The 23,488-nt window shown below is 35.6% G+C and overlaps 1 protein-coding gene and 1 non-coding gene across 2 annotated transcripts in view; both read left to right on the top strand.

The window, feature by feature from the left end:
* The window catches only part of LOC125237439 (zinc finger protein rotund-like), a 223,679-nt gene that overhangs the window by 15,492 nt on the left and 184,699 nt on the right, over window positions 1–23,488 (top strand). The window lies entirely within an intron of this gene.
* Window positions 20,982–21,054, top strand: Trnam-cau. The gene has a single exon. It is a non-coding gene; the product is annotated as a tRNA-Met (tRNA).

The raw sequence follows: 23,488 nt of genomic DNA, 5'->3' as shown, positions 1-23,488 counted from the left end.
TTTATTTATTATCTTATTTATAAATATCATTACATTAATGATATATAAAATTGTAATAGGCTCTTTTAATTAGTAGAATTATAAACTATTGCTTCAATTGTTGTAATCTAATACTAATATGTACTGATGGAACGCGATTCTTAGTAATAAATATCTTTTCACCACACCAACGGGTAAAGGCTTACTTTGCTATTCGAAAACAGATAGCAAAATTGCATTTTACCCACAAGAGTGCAAAGTAATTTCATACAAATTTTAACTTGATTTCTTAAGCTAGCTGATAGAATTTACCTATAAATGATGATTTTGAATCATAAATATTGAATAAATCGATGGATTTGATTTAGTTTGATATTTTGTAGTCAGTGTTTTCTTTGTGTTAGTGTGGTGAAAAATTTTTTGTTTCACTCGGTGGCAAAGTTTGTTTAACCTTCGTGCCTTGAAACCCTCGCAACGCTCAAGATTCCATTTTTTGAACCACTCGCTACGCTGGCGGTTCAATATTGGAATCTTTCACTTGCTCGGGTATCAATATTGGCACGTGCGGTTAAACAACTACTTTGCCCCCTTGTAAAACAGATAACTATTGCTGCGCGTTGCCTCATTGATTACCTATGGTAATTATTTACAAATAAAAAAAAGGATTTTATTTATTGTATAATATTTTTAATTATTGGTTTGTGGTAGGTTGTCGATATTAGTTTAATAGTAAAATTATGAGTAGTAAATTAAGTGATTTTGTTTATCTAGTCTAGACTGACGAAGATTTTGAAAAGTTTCCATTGTGGGTAGTACAGTCGCCATCAGAAATATCAGAGCGGTCAAGGTGTTCACAAATATCTGAACACACCTCTATTGTCAAGGCGATAAGGCGTGTTCAGATATATTTGCACGCCCCGGCCGCTTAGATATATCTGATGGTGAGTACCTAATGTTTCATTTGCAGGAAAATCTTGAGGGAATTTTGAAAATATTTAGATTACATTTTTGTATTACTGCCTTTACGCAGTTAATTCACCGTTTGTTTGATATGTTTTCTTTTGTACTTTTTAAGATTATTATAACATACTCACGCTTATATTTCCAATAGGGGTACGCATAGTACATGATAATTGAGTAAATTTTGAACCTAAGTAAGTTGGAGAGCATGAATTTAACAAGTAAAAACCGGCCAAGAGCGTGTTGTCGGGCCACGCTCAGTGTAGGGTTCCGTAGTTTTCCGTATTTTTCTCAAAAACTACTGAACCTATCAAGTTCAAAACAATTTTCCTAAAAAGTCTTTATAAAGTTCTACTTTTGTGATTTTTTTCATATTTTTAAACATATGGTTCAAAAGTTAGAGGGGGGGGGGGGACTTTTTTTTCCTTTAGGAGCGATTATTTCCAAAAATATTAATATTATCAAAAAATGATCTTTCAAAACCCTTATTCATTTTTAAATACCTATCCAACAATATATCACACGTTGGGGTTGGAATGAAAAAAAAAATCAGCCCCCACTTTACATGTACGGGGGGTACCCTAATAAAACATTTTTTCCATTTTTTATTTTTGCACTTTGTTGGCGTGATTGATACACATATTGGTTCCAAATTTCAGCTTTCTAGTGCTAACGGTTACTGAGATTATCCGCGGATGGACGGACGGACGGACGGACGGACAGACAGACATGGCGAAACTATAAGGGTTCCTAGTTGACTACGGAACCCTAAAAACCGGCCAAGAGCGTGTCGGGCCACGCTCAGTGTAGGGTTCCGTAGTTTTCCGTGTTTTTCTCAAAAACTACTGAACTTATCAAGTTCAAAATAATTTTCCTAGAAAGTCTTTATAAAGTTCTACTTTTGTGATTTTTTTCATATTTTTTAAACATATGGTTCAAAAGTTAGAGGGGGGGGACGCACTTTTTTTTCCTTTAGGAGCGATTATTTCCGAAAATATTAGTATTATCAAAAACGATCTTAGTAAACCCTTATTCATTTTTAAATACCTATCCAACAATATATCACACGTTAGGGTTGGAATGAAAAAAAAAATCAGCCCCCACTTTACATGTAGGGGGGCTACCCTAATAAAACATTTTTTTCCATTTTTTATTTTTGCACTTTGTTGGCGTGATTGATATACATATTGGTACCAAATTTCAGCTTTCTAGTGCTTACAGTTACTGAGATTATCCGCGGACGGACGGACGGACGGACGGACGGACGGACGGACGGACAGACAGACATGGCGAAACTATAAGGGTTCCTAGTTGACTACGGAACCCTAAAAAAACATGGTGGTAAATAAATATCTATACATACCTATTTCATGATATTTTAAGCGGGTTACTCACACGTGTTAATATTTTTAAATATGTTTGAGTCTCACGGGAGTTTTATAGTTAAAATCTATACATGCCCCCTGCCCTACTAAGGGTTAACCATCGAAATCACAAAGTAAACTATCCAACAAATCGCCTTTATAACGAGGTTCATTTTACGCGTCGTAAACAAAGTTTTTATACCCCCAGTTTATGGGTGCCGCCCTCTACAGGCTATACTGGACACTTGCTTTAAATCATATCATGAGAATCATGACTGTACGAGTGTGCCTACAGCAGCTATGTGCGGTCGACTTCTTAACAAGTTTCTAAGGTTAGCTGGAAGAGACCCCTTAAAGGGATAAGCTCGCCTTTGTACATAACCATTATAATTATTCACTGTACTTCATATAATTTGTTCTGTGCAATAAAGTGTTCACTAATACTACTGCAAGCCAAAATGCCACCGACGTGGTATAAAAAATGGCAATAAGTAAAATTACAATTATTTGATAAAAGCTAGTTTTTCTGCTATAGTTTTGATACAATATCGCAAAAGTTATTTTATTGCATAAAACATTTTGATTTTTTTCTCTACTGTCTACAGGAATCTTTATCAGACCATACTTGATTTTTTTTTAAATATAAATATGTATTACTTATTAAAATTACGAAATGTGTCAAAAAATCTACTCCTTATTGTAATTATCTTCAAATTCTATGACGATAAAAATGTTGCTGTACATAATAAGTAATATTAAATAAAAATTACTCCAAACAATAACTCGCCATTCTCTCACATCCCAGTACCCGTTCCCAAGCCTCGTTAGTATCGTAAAACCGTCACCATCATTTTGACAGCTTATGCCTACCCAATGAAAAACGTCGTAACCCCCATGGGATTCTGGGGTGAAGCGAGTTAAGGACTAGAGACCACCTGAATCAGACGTTTCTTCCAATTATTATATGTAAAGGTTGATAATAATTATCTTTGCACCATTTTTACTTGTCTCTGTTTGGCCCGATGGTTGACTGGTAGAGAATGCCATTAGGCATTAAGTCCACCATTTGTAATTTTTTTTATTTATGTGCAATAAAGTTTAAATAAATAATAAGCCATAGTATACCTTTATTGGCACACTTTTGTCCTATAGGTTCCCGACTCGATTATAATAACTTCATTATTAAACACTTTAATAAATGAATTTGCTCAATCACGTGTCATTGCAACATTGAGAGAGTAAATTGGCTGTCAGTTATTTAAAAAAGTCCTTTCAGCACAGGGACTGATTAAACTCAAAACTTCTGATTAAGATCAAGCTCAAGCGGGGTTCGAATCCCGGTAAGGGCATTTATTTGTGTGATGAGCACAGATATTTGTTCCTGAGTCATGGATGTTTTCTACGTATATAAGTATTTATATATTATATCTATCGTTGTCTGAGTACCCACAACACATGCCTTCTTGAGCTTACCGTGGGCCTCAGTCAATCTGTGTAAGAATGTCCTATAAAAAGAAAAGAAAAGAAAAAAAAAGCTAAGCTAGGGTGAACAGGCATCTTCTGGGCGAGCTCACATTTGCCTTTGCCTTTAGCTAGTCTGTGGCCAAGAGTAAGCCCATTTATAATAAAAAACAGGAAAAAAACACTTCGTTCTTATCTTATCGAATTTTCCTTTTATTTCGAATTTGAGACATTATCTTGTTAAGCATTATCAATAATACCAATACCCGAACAATCTATCCTTCTGGTTAAGGGCTCGCACCTTTACATTTTAAACAAATAGTATATGCTTTAGCCGTGAGTTATGGCGAGAGATGATTTCGCGATGTTTCTTCAACTGACGTTTATGATATGTTCGCCTTTGTGCTTTTTATTAGGCTTCAAGTTAACATTGCACCTTTAATGGTTGGTTAACTTGTATTTTAAAGCGTTTGGTGTAAGTTCGCTTTGTTTTTCTGCCGTTTTTGAGGAAATTTATCATTTGACATAGACGTTAACACCTTTTGTCCTTTCCCAGTGTGTGACGAGTTAGAAATTTCACTGATGACTTTCGGTTTGACAAACGCTCCAAATCAGTTGTGACTCTGCTTGAGGTCACCTTTTTGTGGGTGCCGTAGACGTCGACGGTTTAGGCTGTTGGTTCAATAGTAGGGTAGAGTTACATCTGACAAATAAATTCCCTTACTGCGATTTGAACCCAGGAACCCAGACACAAAGCAGGGTCACTTTTAAGCTAGAGCGTTCGTCACCACCCCCTTTCGGATATGGGTTCAATTTTAAGGTAGTATAACATCATACAAATAAATGCCCTCAACAAGATTCGAACCCAACACCATCGGCGAAGCAAGCAGGGTCACTTTTAAGTCGGAGCGTTTGTCAAGCCAAAAGTCATAATAGTGCTTTGATCCGTGGAGTTACAGGAATACACAAATAAATGTCCTCAACAGGATTCAAACCCAGCACCACCGGCGAAGCAGGGTGACTATTAAGTCGGAGCGTTTGTCAAGCCGAAAGTCATCAGAGTGATTCCATACGTGGTAGTAAACAAATAAATGTCGATGTAAAAAACAAATCAAAATTTTTTTTTTAAATATATATGATATATTTTTTTATATATGTAGGCAGTAATACTACTATATATAAATTATAAACTGAAATAGATACCATACACTAAAGAAAAAGCGATCAAGCCCACTGGTGGTGAAGCCGGGAATCGAACCCGGGTCTCCAGCTATCGCGGCTGACGTGCTAAACCGTTACACCACCTCGACCGCCGAGATACCCGTCGAAATAAATGTCCTTAACAGGATTCGAACCTAACACCATCGGTGAAGCAAGCAGGGCGACTATTAAGTCGGAGCGTTTGTTAAGCCGAAAGTCATCAGAGTAATTCCATCCGTGGTACAGGAGTAAACAAATAAATGTCTTCAACAGGATTCGAACCTAACACCATCGGCGAAGCAAGCAGGGCGACTATTAAGTCGGAGCGTTTGTTAAGCCGAAAGTCATCAGAGTAATTCCATCCGTGGTACAGGAGTAAACAAATAAATGTCCTCAACAGGATTCGGACGTAACAGCATCGGCGAAGCAAGCAGGGCGACTAAGTATTAAGTCGGAGCGTTCGTCAAGCCGAAAGTCATCAGAGTGATCCCATCCGTGGAATTACAGGAGTAAACCAATATCGTTGCGGTCGCGACCGCAGCCGGATGCACGATCACGGCAATCAGGGTGCTCGTTGCCGTGATTTAAGAGGAAACTGTAGAATGGACCTCAAAAAAAAAAGGCTACTTTGCTATCGATTGTACTCCAGATATCCATACTAATATTATAAATGGGAAAGTGTGTGTGTCTGTTTGTTTGTCCGCCCTTCACTGAATTGCGATTTTTGATGAAGAAATGTAATATCTTGGAATCATGTATTCCTAAATAGAGTAGGCTGAGCACATGAAACTGCCTTAGTTTCTGTGGCACTATTAGCATTAAAGGTATTGAATGAAATCGAAACTTTATATTACATTGACAGGTCACTTACTAGCACCATAATGGAACCCATATCCCACAGTTAACTTCCACGGGAGAAAAAAGAGTGGTGAAATTATTAACACGGAAGAAAATAACAAACGCAAAAATTGAAGCAATTTTATGTAACCATTCCTTTAATTTGTTTTTTTTTTTGTGCGTTTTTATCCTATATAATAGTCGTTTGCTTATTTTTGATTTTTATTAAATTAAATTTCAATAGAATATTCAAAAGTTAAACCCACATCCATAAATTATTTACCTCACTTAATCTCGGAGCTGATTTCGCGAGCCCTCTTCATTACCTCCCGTATTACACCGGCATCATTAAACATCAGACGCCCCGAAAACAATAAGTATAAGAGCAAAAAATAAAGGTGAAGAGCGAGTCAGACTCGCGGTCTGAGGGTTCCGTATATTGCACAATTTTAAGTTGTTTTTTCTGAAGTCCAACTTACATTGGTACATAATTATTTTATGATTTCATATAATTTACACAACTAGAAACATTTTCTGAATTTATTTTACAAATTTAGGCTTAAGAAACTCCGAAATACTATATTTTTTAAACTACTGTTAAACTCTCTAATTGCATAATTATATATTAATTAAGTCATTCATTCTAATTTGATGGTTAAAAAGTGTCGTCACATGAAATGGTTTGGAAACTATCCATTTAATTTTAAAATTGCTTACCTTAAAAAAGTTACCCCAATTTTTACTTCTCTCATTTTTGTGACACCTGATCGTACTTTCATGTGTGTACAAAGTATAGCCAAATCGGGTAAGTGTTTTGGAAAATCTTGGCTGTAACTGTGTCAGACAGAGGCACGAGATGCCTTATGAATGTTATGATCCTTTCCTTTTGTGTTACTGAACCCTAAAAACCATTAACCCAAAAAAATATGGAAAAAATTTGAATCTTGTAACGGAAGCTGGACGGAACGAATCGGTGTTCATTAAAGTTTCTTATAGTTGGTCTCATTCCGTCTTTATTAGGTCCATTTGTTTTAGTTTCTGATTATGTTGTTTCTAGCTGTAATTTGGTTGATTTGGTTTGGATTAAGAGGGACTTCCGTTTGATGCAAGATGCTTACCGACATTTGTTCTTTACAATTGGGTAGGAAAAGGTTTTTGAAGATGGACAAATATATTTTTCTGATAGAATATTTTATACCTTATCACAGAAAGGTGGCTCTTTTATTTTTATTTCGTTTTTTTAAGAAATACCTTTGTGCGTGCAAAAATTAATGAAATTAGAAAAAAGCGATATCAACACTGTCAGTGTCACTTAGCTGTCATTGGTGTTTTTTTTTCTAATTTCGTACCTATAAAATAAAACTATGGAAACGGATTATATCTCATATAATTAATTTACAATTTATCCCGACGTTTCGGACACTTCACAGCATTCGTGGTCAACAAGTAACACAAATGCTGTAAAGTGTTCGAAACGGGATGAATTGTAAATTAATTATACACGATATAATCCGTTTCCATAGTTTTATTTCATGAGTAATTATCGCGGTAACCGAAGACAAATTTTAAAAATAGTTCCTGTCTCATTATTCAGTTAAGAACGCGTTCTTTTTATAAAGGCAAAATCTTAACTAAAGACATCACTGAGGGAAAGACTGAAAATATTACTCCTCACCTCATTCCCCATTAAATTTCACGAACGTCATTTCTTTCACTAAAAAAAGATAATTAATAAATAATAGAAAATAGAAATGAAAGAGCCACCTTTCTGTAATCGTTATAAAGTACCTATTCTATCAGAAAAATATATTATTTGCCTATCTTCAAAAAACTTTACTTACCCAATCGTTTGGTTTTGGTTTTTTTAATGTGCGATTTATTCATGTTTGCTTTTCAGCTTTTATTTAGTTTCTCCTGTCTGTCTGGTCCTGTCGTCTGTCTGTCTGTTGGTCTGTTATCATTATCAAATCTTTCAAGTTAAATATACATAAATTATCCATTTCATGGTTTCCGATTGAGCTGAAATTTACATCAAAATGCCAAAATGACGTTGGCCTTAATGGGCTGAAAATTGGTGTTTTTGTAATTTTAGACATTTAACTACGAACCGTAATCGATGGGACCTTATTAATAAATCAACTACTTACTAGAAGTTGGGCACTTGCAGACCCAAGGCTCTACAAAAAAAGATGTTTCGATAAAAAAATAGATGTGTTTCATAGCCTGGAAGTGGCAAAAATAATATTTTTCATTTTGCGTGTTTTTATTTTTTATAACCAATTATGCTCCTACATTCTGAAACAAATGAACCACATCTCTCACACTCGGATCACTGCCTAAAGTTGATATTTTTGAAGACATGTGTCAAAGCAACCGTAGTGTAGGACGCCTTCAGGCAAGGTGGAGTGACGATTTGCGCAGGATGGCTGACAGGACCGAAATGGAACACGGTGGCGTGAAATTGGGGAGGCCTATGTCCAGCAGTGGATTGCGATAGGCTGATGATGAAGCGCTGGTGGTCTAGCGGTAAGAGCGTGCGACTTTCGATCCGGAGGTCGCGGGTTCAAACCCCCGCTCGTACCAATGAGTTTTTCGGAACTTATGTGCGAAATTTCATTTGATATTTGCCAGTCGCTTTTCGGTGAAGGAAAACATCGTGAGGAAAACGGACTAATTCCAATAAGGCCTAGTTACCCTTCAGGTTTGGAAGGTCAGATGGCAGTCGCTTTTGTAAAACTAGTGCCTAACGCCTAATCTTGGGATTATTGTCAAAGCGGACCCCAGGCTCCCATGAGCAGTGGCAAATGCCAGGATAACGTAAGGAGGATGATGATGATGATGTGTCAAAGCAAACATCAGGATGAGACGGAAGAGGCCGCTCGGGCGCGCCTAATAGCGGCACTTAACTTTCAATACGCGATATTAAACGTTTACCGCCGCTCACCGGTTACGCCATGGTTACGCGGACCGCGTCATGCAGAATGCAGCATGGTTTGACCTATTGTCTATGTTTTATTATTAGCAGAAACTAAATTATTAGAAAATCAGTCTAGGATGAAGCATCATCTGTTTTATCCTAGTGTTTTTGCCATGACTTATGGGAGCATGGTCTTTGATTCGGATACCGTTATGTTATCAAAGTAGACTGCATCTTCTTTTTTTACTATGAGATAGAAGACAAACAGGCAGACGGCCTCATAGTAAGTAAAGGTCAATTGGGTTCGATATTACTGTAGGTGGAAATTCCAGCTTTAGCTGTGAGGGGCGGGTAGTGTCTGATCTTCCGGTATAAAGCCAAGGATACACTTGGCTTTATCAGGATTTGTGTGTTGTTTTCCTCCTTATATTGCTAAGCTTCGTTCACCGAGAAGTGGTCTATCTAAATTCACTGATTAAATTCCCAAATTACATAATTAAATCACCTTATCATTATTATCCTTGAATATCATCAAAATACTATAGATAGTAATCCACAATGCACCAGTTACTGTTACTTTTCAACAATTTATAATATCAATTATATCTCGTAAATCAAAAGCCTATTCTTTCAAGAACAATGAAAACAAGATTCTGATTTAAAGAAATTCCGTAATTAAAATAATTGTTATTGTTTTAATATTCAATCTTATTATATTCGTAATTATAGTCATAATCACGATTATAATCATAACCGCTTATAATCAAAATATTAATCTTGATAAATTTAATGTGCCTTTTTTAACTAATTTCTCCATTATTAATACTCTTTTACTTTTGGGTTAAATTGTGTAGGCGAGAGGCTGGCAACCTGTCACTGCAATGTCACAGTTTCGTTTTCCTTCAACCCCTTATTTGCCAAGAGTGGCACTAAAGCTTTAGTAGTTTTATGTGCTCTGCCTACCCCTTTATGGGATACAGGCGTGATTGTATGTATGTATGTATTAATACTTTCCAAGATGTATGTATTATGTATGTATTAGAACTCTGTTTACTTTCAGTAATTATAATCTTAAGAAATACAATTGAACAAAAAGTGGACATTTTCTACCAGTCAATAAACCTTTAGCAGAAAAACATGTTTAATAGCAGTTATTCATGAAATTTCTAAGCAGTAATTTGAGAAAAAACGATTAACACTTTTATAATAAACTAGCTTTTACCCTTGCCTTCGTACGCGTTAGAAAGAGAAAAAAAGTAGCCTATATCGCTGTCCATCCTTTCAACTATCTCCACTTATAAAATCACGTCGCTACGTTTTGCCGTGACAGACGGACAAACAAACAGACACACACACTTTCCCACTTATAATATTAATCTCCAAACGCTAATTCAAGTCCAAAAAATCTACTACGATGTTGCCACTGCAAGAAAATGTTTGTAGAATAGTATGATCTTTTTTTATAAAAGCACACGCAAAGATAATTTATTTATTGATAATTTCAAACCTTTGATTTAAATAATTAAAAGTATTTACTTATTTACATAAATACTAGGACGTCCGAATATAAAAAAATATTTTCTATGATTTTTGGTTGCAAAGTTGGTTTGCGCTTGTATCACTTCAGGTGTTAATAACATTTGGTACATTATTTTACGGTAAAGAAAACCTCAGACATTGTGATATATTTTTTTTATATACTGTACTGTACTTGAATTATGAACGAAATTGTGTACATCACGTTTTATGGTTGTCATGGCCGCAATTTTTTTCGGAGGCGGCCATGACACCATGGTTTGTCACTTTCATCAACTTTAATTCATTCTTGATTATTTTATTGTGCTCCGTGGTGATTTCTGCCTGGTTGAGTATTTGTTTTTTGTCAATTTTTTGTTTCCTGTTGAGATATCGTGTGACTAATTTAATAACACATGTGCAGAAATTGCATTTAGTGCATAAATTTATGATTTATTTATTCATTGTCTTAGGTGTAAGTAAGTTAATTGGAAACGTGCATGAAGGAGTAAGGCATTGTCACAAATACCCCTAATCTAAATACCAATGACCAAAATTCATAATTTGTGGCCGACGTTGCCACTAATTATACTGATAAGTTTTCAAACAAAAAACAACACACACAACACGGGAAAAAAACATTAACCACGCATCACCACCATCACCTGCATCACCAGTCCCGAATTTGATCATACGTATAATTTTGTATTTTGGGTTTCTTATATGCTGTAAAGAATGTATTTATTTAATTTAAAAGGTTGACGAATTCTGAATAGTATTTTGACAGTGACATAAGTGACATTGGCAGCTAAGACAGCTAAGTGACATTGACGTATCTGTCGTAGTTTTTTTGGATTTGAATTAGCGTTTGGAGTATAGTGTGGATTTATTTGCTGGTTCCTTCTCGATCGCACCTCTCCCACGGCCAAGCGACGCCCTGCTGCATCCTGCGATTTGGTCGTTTTTCGGTCAATATTCCTCCGAAATTGCCGCCGACCGTCAGTGCCAGCAAAAACTGTACATTGTACTAATTACTTGATCCACTCAATTGTGATTAACTATTGGGACCGTGCGCGACGACAACGCCACGTGACAGTGACAATATTGTAACCGCTGCCGAGCGAGAAGTAAGTAAACATTGTGAAAAAAATTAATGAAATCTTGTGCTATTTTACTACATTAGACAATTTTGGACGATGGTGGTTACAACCTTATCGCCAATAACATTAAAATCGTTGTTTTCAGTGAGAAATTAACAAACTGGTGACTAAAACGGGGTTTCGTGCCATCGCTCACGAAATCATTTTCCAACCTGAGACGATGAATAAAGGCAATAAATTGGTGCTAGCTGGGCATTTTCTACAGATTGAAGACATTATTCCACCATATATACCTATGTGCAATAAAGTATAAATAAATAATTGGCTTTTGAAATAGTTGATCAGTTCACTGCTATCCTGTCATTTTCATAGGCTAACTATAGGTATTATAAATATCATTGCAGGGTACAGGGTTTATTGTAAAATAAAAACAAACTAGCTATAATAACGTTTAATTATAATATACATTACAAAAACTTGTTTCATTTACTTGAAAATATTGGAGGTTTACCAGATATCACATCAAATACAATCATGAATGCGATGAAATAAGTTCTCAGGAATTTTATTTAAAATGTGATAAGCCTTCAGTGGATGGACTGCTTCTGCTTATATTGTTCTCGTGCTCCTTCTTCCCATTGAAACCTCGATATTTACGCATTTTCGTCAATCCGTTTCGATTTGTAAACAGGAGCACAGATGAGGAAACAAATAAAATGATTTTCGAACATAACTGGGATTGGCTTCCACGTCGGCTTTTCTACCTCCAATAAAATTTGCACTATAAATTCACCGTAAATTCAATTCAATACTTGTATCAAATGATTACGCACTTTAAGTAAAACTTCAGAGATTGGACGACACTTTTCTTCTTACGGCAACTATTCACTTAAACGGTGGTTTCGTTTCCACCACGGTCTTGGAAATAGCTAGAATTTAGTCGCTACTTTTCTTGGAGTTATTACAATTCGCCATAACAAATTTTACTGGGCCCGTATTAAATTTATCTCAAAAACGACATGAAAATGTTTACTGCAATATGGATTTGACAGCGCAAGTCGGCGACTAAGATGTCAATTTTGGCCGTAGTGAGCGCTGTGATCGTTTTAGCTACCCCCTCCACCCGCTCTGCACCCTGCCAATAAAAAAAACGAAATCGAAATCGGTTCATCCGTTCGGGAGCTACGATGCCACAGACAGACACACACACACAGACAGACAGACAGACAGACAGACAGACAGACAGACAGACACGTCAAACTTATAACACCCCTTCGTTTTTACGTCGGGGGTTAAAAAATTATAGATCAATTTTATAACATATTATTTAAGTCAAAATAAATCTACTTTCTGATCAATATTATCATTAGCTGAGAAACTAATTGTCTTAGCAGTCGTAGATAGTACAAAATAATTTACTCCATCTATAATTGACCTTTTGCTCGCGGCTTCGCTCGGGTTAGAAAGAGACAAAGAGTAGCCTATGTCACTCTCCATCCCTTCAACTATCTCCACTAAAAAAATCACGACAATTCGTCGCTCCGTTTTGCCGTGAAAGACGGACAAACAAACAGACACACACACTTTCCCATTTCTAATATTATAGTATGGATTTGTATGGATTAATTATCTGGTTGTTGTATACAATTAAAATACATATACATACAGTATGTTTTTATCTGCCAACGCTCTAGTTAAAAAATCTATACTACAAATACAGTACCTATTCTTTCATCCTAATAAAAGAAATCTAATCCAAAAACATGGAACAGGCCAATAAAATAATTAAAATGTTACTTTGTTGACCACTTGACTATGAAATAATATCAATAATTATCAAATTTATTTGTCCCTCTTATTATTTCACAAATAAAAAGATATCCGTTAGATGTTATTTAAAGTTATATTTTAACATACTATTTTTTTAGTAGCCTATAATGTGTCCCACTGAGACTAGATTTCCAATCCTCCTGAAGAAATATGGAAATATATTAAAATAAAGTAAATAGTTATACAAAGTAAGGTAAACATTAGAATATAAAGCAGTATAAGGAGTTCATAAAGCAATAAATGAACTTCTTATATAGTGGTCGCGGAGAAAATCTTTCAAATAAATTCATAAAATATTCTATGAAATTTCTGACGCTACAACGCTTTTCTTGGCCACTCCAGGACAAAAAAAGTTGCCTATATTAAAATTATTTTAAAATTTAAAATATCAAATATTTTATCCACAAATACGTCCCATTTATTTCATACTAGCTTTTGCCCGCGGCTTCGCTCGCGTTAGACCGAGACAAAAGTAGCCTATGTCACTGTCCATCCCTTCAACTATCTCCACTTAAAAAATCACGTCAATTCGTCGCTCCGTTTTGTCATGAAAGACGGACAAACAAACAGACAGACACACAGACTTTCCCATTTATAATATTAGTATGGATCCTCTTTAATTTTACTTAAGCATTATTTATATATTTACATACCTACTTTTGATTTAATCAACAATGTGGAGTTTAAGAACAGATTGTATATTCTTAATCGATATAGTCCATCCACAGTTATCAAAATAAAAATTAAAATTTTGAAAAAACCCCCGACCGCGACCTTGTGGACCGATTTTCATGAAACATGGCATTGACCTGTTTTAAAACTCATCACCACATTAAAAACAAATGATTAATCATAATTAAATCCAAAAAATGACTAGTTCGTATTTTTTTTATTGTGCTCTTCAGTATCAGTGAGGATTTTGCTGGATGTCTTGCCTTTGTGCGGTAAGGCTTATTCGGCCTCCCGACATAATAGTTGGTAATTGCTGGTATAGGTAAGTATATATCTGTGTTTAAAAATTAAATAATTGAGATTTATATGTCTTACTCTTGAGCACTGTTTTATAAAGTTATATAAAATATCTTCTACTAAAAATTATATCAAAATTGTTGTTTTCTTACCGCTATTTATTTTGGCAGGCAGTGTACAGTCAGGTTTGGCAGTAAAAGGGCGTAAGTACGATATGAGTTCGGTTTGCCGTAACATACACTGAGGTCCGCGTGTGTGCGCCGACGTGGATATAGAGTATCGCTAGATGTGGCGCAAGCTGGCGCGATGCAGTCAAGTGCAAAAATACGTATCGAAATAATCGTCTCATAAATATGGTATTACGCTCTTATTACACCGGACTATGCTATAGGACATATTTTTGAGTAAGATGTGTACACCCATATTTTTACACTCGACTGTACCGCTCAAGACCGAGTCAAATGGCGTGCTCTTGTGTTGGAGGCCAAAACTCATTTTGGGTTATCGTGCGCGGACAGTAAGTAAGTAAGTCAGACGTGGCTAAAGCATGGAATTTAAGTACTGAGTGAGATCACGAGGGTCGCTGATGAAGATAGGAATGAGTAAATAGAAAGCGAGAAAAATATAGAAGAGACTTATGCCGTTATTCATAAGCGCAAATCTGAATTAGATAATAATCTTTCGTTTTTACAAACGGTGTAAAAAGAATCCTCATGGTGCGATGCTGTCCGTCAAGAACTTTATATTATCGATTTATTATTTGTCAAATTGACTTATGTGAAGGGTTATAAATTTGTGTGAAAGGGATGCAATACAATCAATGAGAAAGTAAACAGAAGGAAAAGAGTATAATTTATATTTGTGAGTTCTTATAATTGGCTCTGTATTGCTATTCAAAATGTATATTGGCTCTGTATTGCTATTCATAGCTGTTGGAATTCCTTGTATAAATAACTAAATCATCATCATCATCACCCTCCTTGCATTATCCCGGCATTTGCCATGGCTCATGGGGGCCTGGGGTCCGCTTTGACCGTATAAATAACTAAATAAATAAAGTATAGAAAATGCGGATCTGAGCGTAGTCATATTGAGTCACATCTCTCAGCTGAGCGTAGTCAATACGAGTCTTCCCGAGTCACATCTAGCTAGTGCTCTCTTCTGATATCGGTGGTCTATGCTCGGAGGTGCCTCACACATGCGTCCTCGGTCTAGGAATAGCTAGAAGGAAAACCGTGGAGTGGCCATTCTTAGGTATTTAATTTTGTTGTCTTATTATGCAAAATTCAAAATAACAGTCAATTTAGATATATGCAGATATAATTATAAATGTGTATAAATTAACAATTTCCATAATTTTATATTTAAGTTATTGATCAAAGTAATACGATATATTACATATTATTATTGCACACATACATAATATAATTTTAATACCTATAATAAAAAAGTAAGTAATAATTTATAAATAGACATATTAAAATTAATTCAATGAAATGAACATAGTGACCATTGAAAAGTAATAAGGAAACTGTAAGTCTACAATATTAGTAATTTACACTGTAATAATTGTCATAATATGAGACTGTTTGTTTCTTAAGAAATAAAATAGATAAAAGTGTAAGATTCCCATGTGAATAATAATTATTAATGTCCTCAAATTTAAAAGTGAAAACAAAAAACTCGATTACCGGAGATTGTCATGAAAGTCATTTTAAAATTATATTGGAAGCTTTTGAGGCAAATCGTAGTATCCATTCCGAAACTGCGGATCGCAAGAGCCTCTTTTATACACTATTGTTTTTACTCTTTTATGACAATCTCCTGTACAATACAATACTCTTTATTGCACACCTCACACAGTTTACAAGTAATGCACAAGAAACAAAAACAAATTAAACAGAGGTAACAACAGGCGGTCTTATCGCTTAAGAGCGATATCTTCCAGACAACCTTTGGGTAATGGAGTTAATATTATCAGCTTTATTTGAAATATTTCTTACCTTGTTTTTTTATCATTCAAAAACGTCTGCGAGCGATACTACTAGTACATACATATTTTTAAATCAAAGGAAAAGTTTAAAAATTTACACTTCCCACAGGACTCGAACTTGCGACGCTTCCATCGCCAAAATTGAGAATTTTCCATTTTTTTTAGAGAATTAACCATAGTAGCATATTATTATGACATTAACAAAGAAAACATCATCCACTCAAAATCTTAGCAAACAAACGCGTCTCCACTCCATGCCCTGTCCCTCACACCAGCACACCCACTCACACCTGTGAGCGTCGTCTTGAGAATTATTTTTGTTGCTCCCATATTATTTTTTACCCGTATTTTATATTTTTCCTATATTTCACTACATATATACTTTTTGCTTGCGTTCGCTGTAGTTTTTTATCCGTCTAGAAAATTGAGGTGGGTATTGTAAAGGTAGCTTGCGAAATTGTGAGATATTTTTTAAAATAATATGTCTTGAGTGGTAATTTTGGTAAAAATATTTTCTAGTCTTATTTTCAACCTCTTTATCCTCTGGAAGTCGTGGGTTCAAATTTTAGAATTATGACTGGTAAAATTATTAGCAAGTTCCTTGGCTAGGGGATGGTTTTGTATTTGTAACAATAACTACGAAAAAATGACGTATAGCCTGTCAACCAAATTTTGGCAGTAGCAATGTATATCAAACTAAAGTATGGTATCCCTATGAAACGAACAAAAACCAGCAATGTACGTCGAACAGCCACAGATATGTTTTTTTCAAGGGGCTCGCTCCTTCCTACTACGAAAAAATGACGTATCTAATAAATTTCTTATTAGTTATTTGTGGATCTATATCTAATAAATTTCTTATTAGTTATTTGTGGCGGAGGCCTTTGTCCAGCAGTGGGACACATTATACTCGTAGGTTATATAAAAAAAAAGTTATTTTTAACCCCCGACGCAAAAACGACAGGGTGTTATAAGTTTGACGTGTCTGTTTGTCTGTCTATCTGTATGTGTGTGTGGCATCGTAGCTCCCGAATGGATGAACCGATTTAGTTGTAGTTTTTTTTTTTGTTTAAAAGCTGAATTAACGGGAGTGTTCTTAGCCATGTTTCATGAAAATCGGTCCACTGTGTCGGGGGTTTTTTCAAAATTTATATTTTGTGGTTATTAGCTAATGTTACTCATCCCAAATACACTCAAAATCATAATCTGTTTTATTTTTATATACTTAGAATTGGAATCAACTTGTCATTTTTCTTACAACTATATACGTATGACTAGGAAACGCAACAAATATTTTTTACACGTTTATTCTATTTAATTTCGCAGTGTAGTTTTCATATACACTTGGGTTGCTTTCCATCTGTTGTACAGTCAGCTGCTGAGAAAAGGAGCCCCCCTGCCATACAAATTTGTGTACTTTTCTGTGCAGCTGACTGTTCTTATCAGTTCTTACATTTCAAGTTAAAAAAAGTATGTAAGTATCCGACCTAACTTTGTATATCCTCTGTTGAAATTTGACCCATTTCTCTGTTCCAATGAAGCTGTGAATACATACTTTGGTATACATATTAGGTATTAAATTTAACTTGGTTGACATTACAATATTATGGTACCATCAAATTGTTTGGATGATTCACTCTTGTTATAGTCACCGATACAGTCGGTTCATGATACAGTCGGAGCGTTGAAAGGAAATTCATAAGACATTGGCTGGATGAGATGACGGTCGCATGCAAGAAAATAAAGCGTAAGGAATCCAAGGACATCAATGACATGTCGACCCGCATTATCGATTATTTGCCTCCGACTGTGATCTCACTACTTCTCATGTTATTTAATAAATGTGTACACTATGGGATTTATCCAGACGTTTTTAAACAAATAAAAGTGCAGCCTATATACAAGGGGAAGGGTGAAATGCATTTACCCAAGCACTACCGTCCTATTTCACTTATACCGGTTGTATCTAAAATCTTTGAATGTTTACTAAGTTACCGACTAATGAAACACATTACATCAAATGGTCTCCTAAATAGTCAGCAATATGCGTACCAGCCGGGACGGTCCACCGTGGACGCGGCGCGCGACGTCGTGACGCGAGTGATGGCGCACCTCGAGGGCGGGCGACAGGTCGCCGCCATCTTCTGTGATCTATCGCGCGCCTTCAAGATGATTGACCACGAGCTTCTCCTTGCTAAACTCTCTCTTTATGGCATTTCGGGAAGTTTCCATGACGTCATCGCCTCCTTCCTGAGTGGCCGCAAACAAAGCACATAATTATGTCCTCGACACTAAGTCTGACCTTGAGCAGATAGGAAGTTGTGCAGTACCACAGGGCTCGGTAATGGGAAATAACCTATTCTTATTATTGGTAAATGATATTACTACTGCCTGTGGTGACCCTGAGTTTGTGATGTTCGCCGACGACACTTGTCTCATAGTGAACGCGGCTAGTATTGACGCCTTGAAATTGAAGCTAGGGCATGTAATGGGCCAGATTACTAAGTGGTTTTCGACAAACGGGATGCTGCTTAATGTTGAAAAGACTAATATAGTACATTTCAGGTTAAGAAAAAGTAACATTCCACTAAACATAGTAGTAAATAGTTGTACCGTCCCTCAGGTTGACGCAACCAGGTACCTGGGCTTTGTGGTCGACGCCGGGCTGACGTGGTCTCCCCACATTGACTACGCGTGCGGCAGGCTGTCCTCGGCATGCTATGCCCTCTCGAGACTGGCACCAACGTTATCAACTGAAAACTTAAAGAAAGCCTATTTTGGCTATTTTCACTCCATTTTGATACAAGGTGTAGATCTCTGGGCGGCATCCGCTGGCCGGGACAGGCTGCTCATTTTACAAAAAAAAGCTTTACGCATTATAGACCGAAAACCTACAGATCACCCGGCTCAGGACCTATTTATGAAACACAAAGTGCTGACTTTGCCCTGTATCTTTATTCTATCAGCTTGCAAATACGAATATGTCCGGTCTAACCTAAATGACTACAAAACATACGGTGAAGCAAGTCAAAGATTGTCACGCAGACAACCTCCTAGTACCACCGCGACGCAGACTAGCAAAGGCTCGCAAGATGCTCGTGTTGTCGGACCTAACCTATATAACTGTGTACCCACTGACATTAAGAATGCTCCGAGTGATGCTATCTTTACTAAAAAACTTAAAAACATGCTTATTGAATTAGCATGCTACAATATAAACGAATTTCTGAATAGGGGTCGTTGCACTCACTGAAATCGTGTACTGAGTAGTTTGAATATGCCTATATGTACCTGTATATAAAATATATTTCTGTAAAATAACACGTTTTAGTTATAAGATATCTGACATGTAAACTTTATTGAATGTTTATAAATAAATATCTGAATCTGAATCTGAATTGCACATTACAATATTTTCATACACTTGTAAGGGCCGATACTGCAAATTCTAAGGGCCACATACGACATTAGCGTGCAATTCTTATACAAGATCAACAAGGTGCAGTTCGTTTACAGTCCGTCTGTCTTGGACCTAACTAACTCTGCAGAAAATCTCAATCAAAATCTAATACACTGAGTTTTTTTTTGTTTTCTGTTAAATTCGACAGGTAGCTAGGTTCATTATCAGGAACCACCATAAGTGGTTGTATTAGTTTTAGTTAACTTGTCAAAAAAAATTTTTTCACCATAATCGCCCTTAAGAATAACATTCAAGTTAGTGTCAAGTGATTGTCGGCACATATCAAAACAAATAACATTAGAAATTGGTAAAGGCTGTCACACATGTGTTCAATAATTATGTTTATTTTTTTAATAACTCGTTAACCGTCAGATTTAAGACGCTAGTTTCTTAGAGAAATTAATTGTATTTGATCTAAAGAACCTTCCCTTAAAGTTAACGGAATTCAATAAAAACAGGGTGTATAAGTACATATATCGAATGGAAAAGTAAGAAAACAAGCATAATATATAGTTGAAAAATGTATAAAATCATAAGTATTATAACCGAAGAACCTGATGACCAGAGTTGAAAAAAAAAGAAATTTAAAGTAATTGGAGTATACTAAAACCCATCAGACAATCACTTTTATTTGTTTATGTCTATAGTAGAGCGGCGAGAGGGTCTCGGAAAAAGTTGATGTGACTGGAGAGTATACTGCTGACAAGTGGTATCGTTGTGATCGGTAGACTTTACTGAGTACGAAATAATGACTTGTCGCATTCTCAGACTGTGGGGGGGTTAACTACGACGTCACAAAGATCGCGGTCCCGGGTTTCAATTTTTTGCCAATTTGTCTAGAACCCCTTATCCAATTTTGAAAAATGAGGTGTGGATTGAAAGCGTATAACATGCTGATTAAGATTTATTATATGTGAAAAGTATAGTTTTGTTAGTTATTTTTTAATTAAAAAATATTAAGTATTTTTTGCATTATTGTTAATTAAAAAATAACTAACAAAACTATACTTTTCACATATAATAAATCTTAATCAGCATGTTATACGCTTTCAATCGACACCTCATTTTTCAAAATTGGATAAGGGGTTCTAGACAAATTGGCAAAAAATTGAAACCCGGGACCGCGATCTTTGTGACGTCATAGTTAACCCCCCCACAGTCTGAGAAAGCGACAAGTCATTATTTCGTACTCAGTAAAGTCTACCGATCACAACGATACCACTTGTCAGCAGTATACTCTCCAGTCACATCAACTTCAAAACTAGACGACTTTTTTCAATTCCGCCGCCTTACTACTAACTTAATTTTGCGCTAGCTCTTAACCTATATCTCTCAAGTCTTAAAAAGTTTCAAAAGTAAGTACTAAGTAGTCGTTAATTTGTCAAGTCGACTCACAGTCTCAGTGGCGCAGTAGGCAGCGCGTAAGTCTCATAATCTTAAGGTCGTGAGTTCGATCCTCACCTGGGGCATATCTTTTTGTGTTTTAAAAATGCAGCCGCGTTCAAGTTTGCCTCTCCTCGCCAACTTTGTTGATGAAAATTAAACCATTTGTGTATGTGTCTAGAGTCTAATTTCATGTAATACTTTTGGACATAACTTGACCTTAGGCATCGTGTAATACGTAACACAAAGAGATAAAATATTTGGGATATTTTAGTTATTTTTTATCAACGTTTTTAAATGATAAGAACATACGTAACAGAAATGTAAGTAGGTAACTAAATGTTTTTATCGAGTTGATACTACATACGTCATATCAATGTTGGTGTGACAGGCAAAACAATATTTATGTTTTTTTTTTTTCAATTTACATGATGACAAACAAGAGTATGGACCACTTGGTATTAAGTAAACATTTTAGTTATGAATGCTTGCAATTGGAGAGTCTAAGTACCTATTTGTGTAAAGGTGCATTGCATGGGAATTATAACTTTGAAATAAAAAAAAATAATTGTTGGAATGTTGATTAAAAGTGTTTTTGGTATTTAAGAAAAATCAATCCTAGATCTTAAATGAATAAATCATCTCGTTTTAAACAATATTCCAAGTAAATTCAACGACTATTCGTAAGAAAACATAGACCATTCTTTCAAGAAATTTTACTTCGCCCCATAAAAAAAACCTTTAAAAAATAAAGAAAAACCATAAAAGCTGCCGTCTTGCGATGCGTTATCATTTTTATATGTCCCCCACCCCCCACCTTCCAACCCCCTAACCCCCAATGCACACACGCACACACACAAAACACCTATAAAGGGGTTAAAGAAAAATGTGTCTACCTGAAAACGTACGATGCATGCATTTTTTTATTCCTCTTACGTTTTCTTTGCTATCCGCGATTCTCATATCGCCGATATAAAACTGAAAAATACATTTCGACCCCACACGCAAAACTCCCCACTACCAACCATCTAATAAGGCTTAAAATCTAGTGCACTATTTAAAAAAACAGTGCACCCATACACGAAAATTTCGCGAACGTACACACAGAATAGCGCCGTTTAGAAAAAAAATAAGTGCACACATATAAATCGCATGCAGCTCGAAAGGGATGCACTCAGAGTCATAAAATACTCACACAGACAAACATTATACACACACATGCGCCGCGCAGCCCCCGTCGCGACACACCGTCACGTGTGGATATACACGTGAACACTCACACTAAAACAAAACTGAAGAAAACCTTCAATGTGTTGTGAATGCTTTTCCTTGCAGCAAGCTCTTGGGAAGAGTTTCATAGCGAATACCTCGCGGTAAAGACATCTAGACGACTAAAAACTAAAATACCAAATTTGAAACCCGAAACGCGTCCATAAAAAACCTAATTGAAAAAAAGCTAAATCGATCCGTCGCGCTGACGTTCCAAATTCGAAAATTCTTCACCCGTCCCGATAACGGAGATTAAAAAAGAATGAAACGCGCGAAAGCGAAAAAAAAGCGCCAAAAGCGTTTAGTTTCGAGTAATTGAAAGTTAGTTTGTTTTAAGTTAAATGAGTTGAGCGAGACACGTGGTGGTGTTACATTAGTGATGTAAATGTGTTAATGAGTGTTCCGCTGTGTGAGTGTATGTCTCTGTGCGTGCTACCTTGGCGTGATATCATTTTGCGCTTATTAAAACGTTTAGATTTTGCTTCGATAAAAGTGAAATGATATTTGATCGTTTTCGGTTAATTGGTTTATTAATTAAAATTTCGATCGGACGGAAAATTGGTGTTAATTGTTGTTAAATTAATGATCTTATCGTCTTAAGTAGCAACTTTATATTTAGTCGTGAAGACAATGGCTAATTGGATTAAAATGGAATTAAATTCTTAGAAACATTTTTGCTTATATGACACTTAGCTGAAATATGAAATGTAACATAAAATCAATATACTTAAAACTGAACTAATACTACTACAAAAAATTTCAAAATTTATTTTTGTCTTTTTTTAGAAAAAGAAATTTCTATGAAATTATGACTTTAGAAATAACACTTGCCTTTGTGTTAACGAAAACGGTGCAAAATTAGTCTTGCCTGACTTTAATTCCTTTTCAATTTAATACATAAGTACTCGTTATTTAAAATTTCACAAAATTAAAAAAAGCAATACTTAAAACGTACACGCATAAATACCGTTACGCAGATAATTATCTTAATTATGGATTATGCTACATTCAAAATGCAGAATATGCAATATCTAAACTGAAGGCATTCGAAGAAAAACTGCTCGGAACTAAATACTTCCTCTCAAGAAACTTTGTCCGACATTCAGCTCAATTTAGAAACGTTTTCCGACTTCAGAATCTTATATTGATTTGATATTTTTATTTGAAAACTCATTCGGGCCAACTCAAACACTTGCTTAGATACACAAACACTAAGATTAGAATTACAATAAGAGTTTTGAATGATTTACG

This window comes from Leguminivora glycinivorella, chromosome 21 (genome assembly GCF_023078275.1).
Source record: "Leguminivora glycinivorella isolate SPB_JAAS2020 chromosome 21, LegGlyc_1.1, whole genome shotgun sequence".
In the NCBI taxonomy this organism is placed as follows: Eukaryota; Metazoa; Arthropoda; class Insecta; order Lepidoptera; family Tortricidae; genus Leguminivora; species Leguminivora glycinivorella.
Note: the sequence above shows the minus strand (reverse complement) of the source record. Positions and strands in the feature narration are given on the sequence as shown.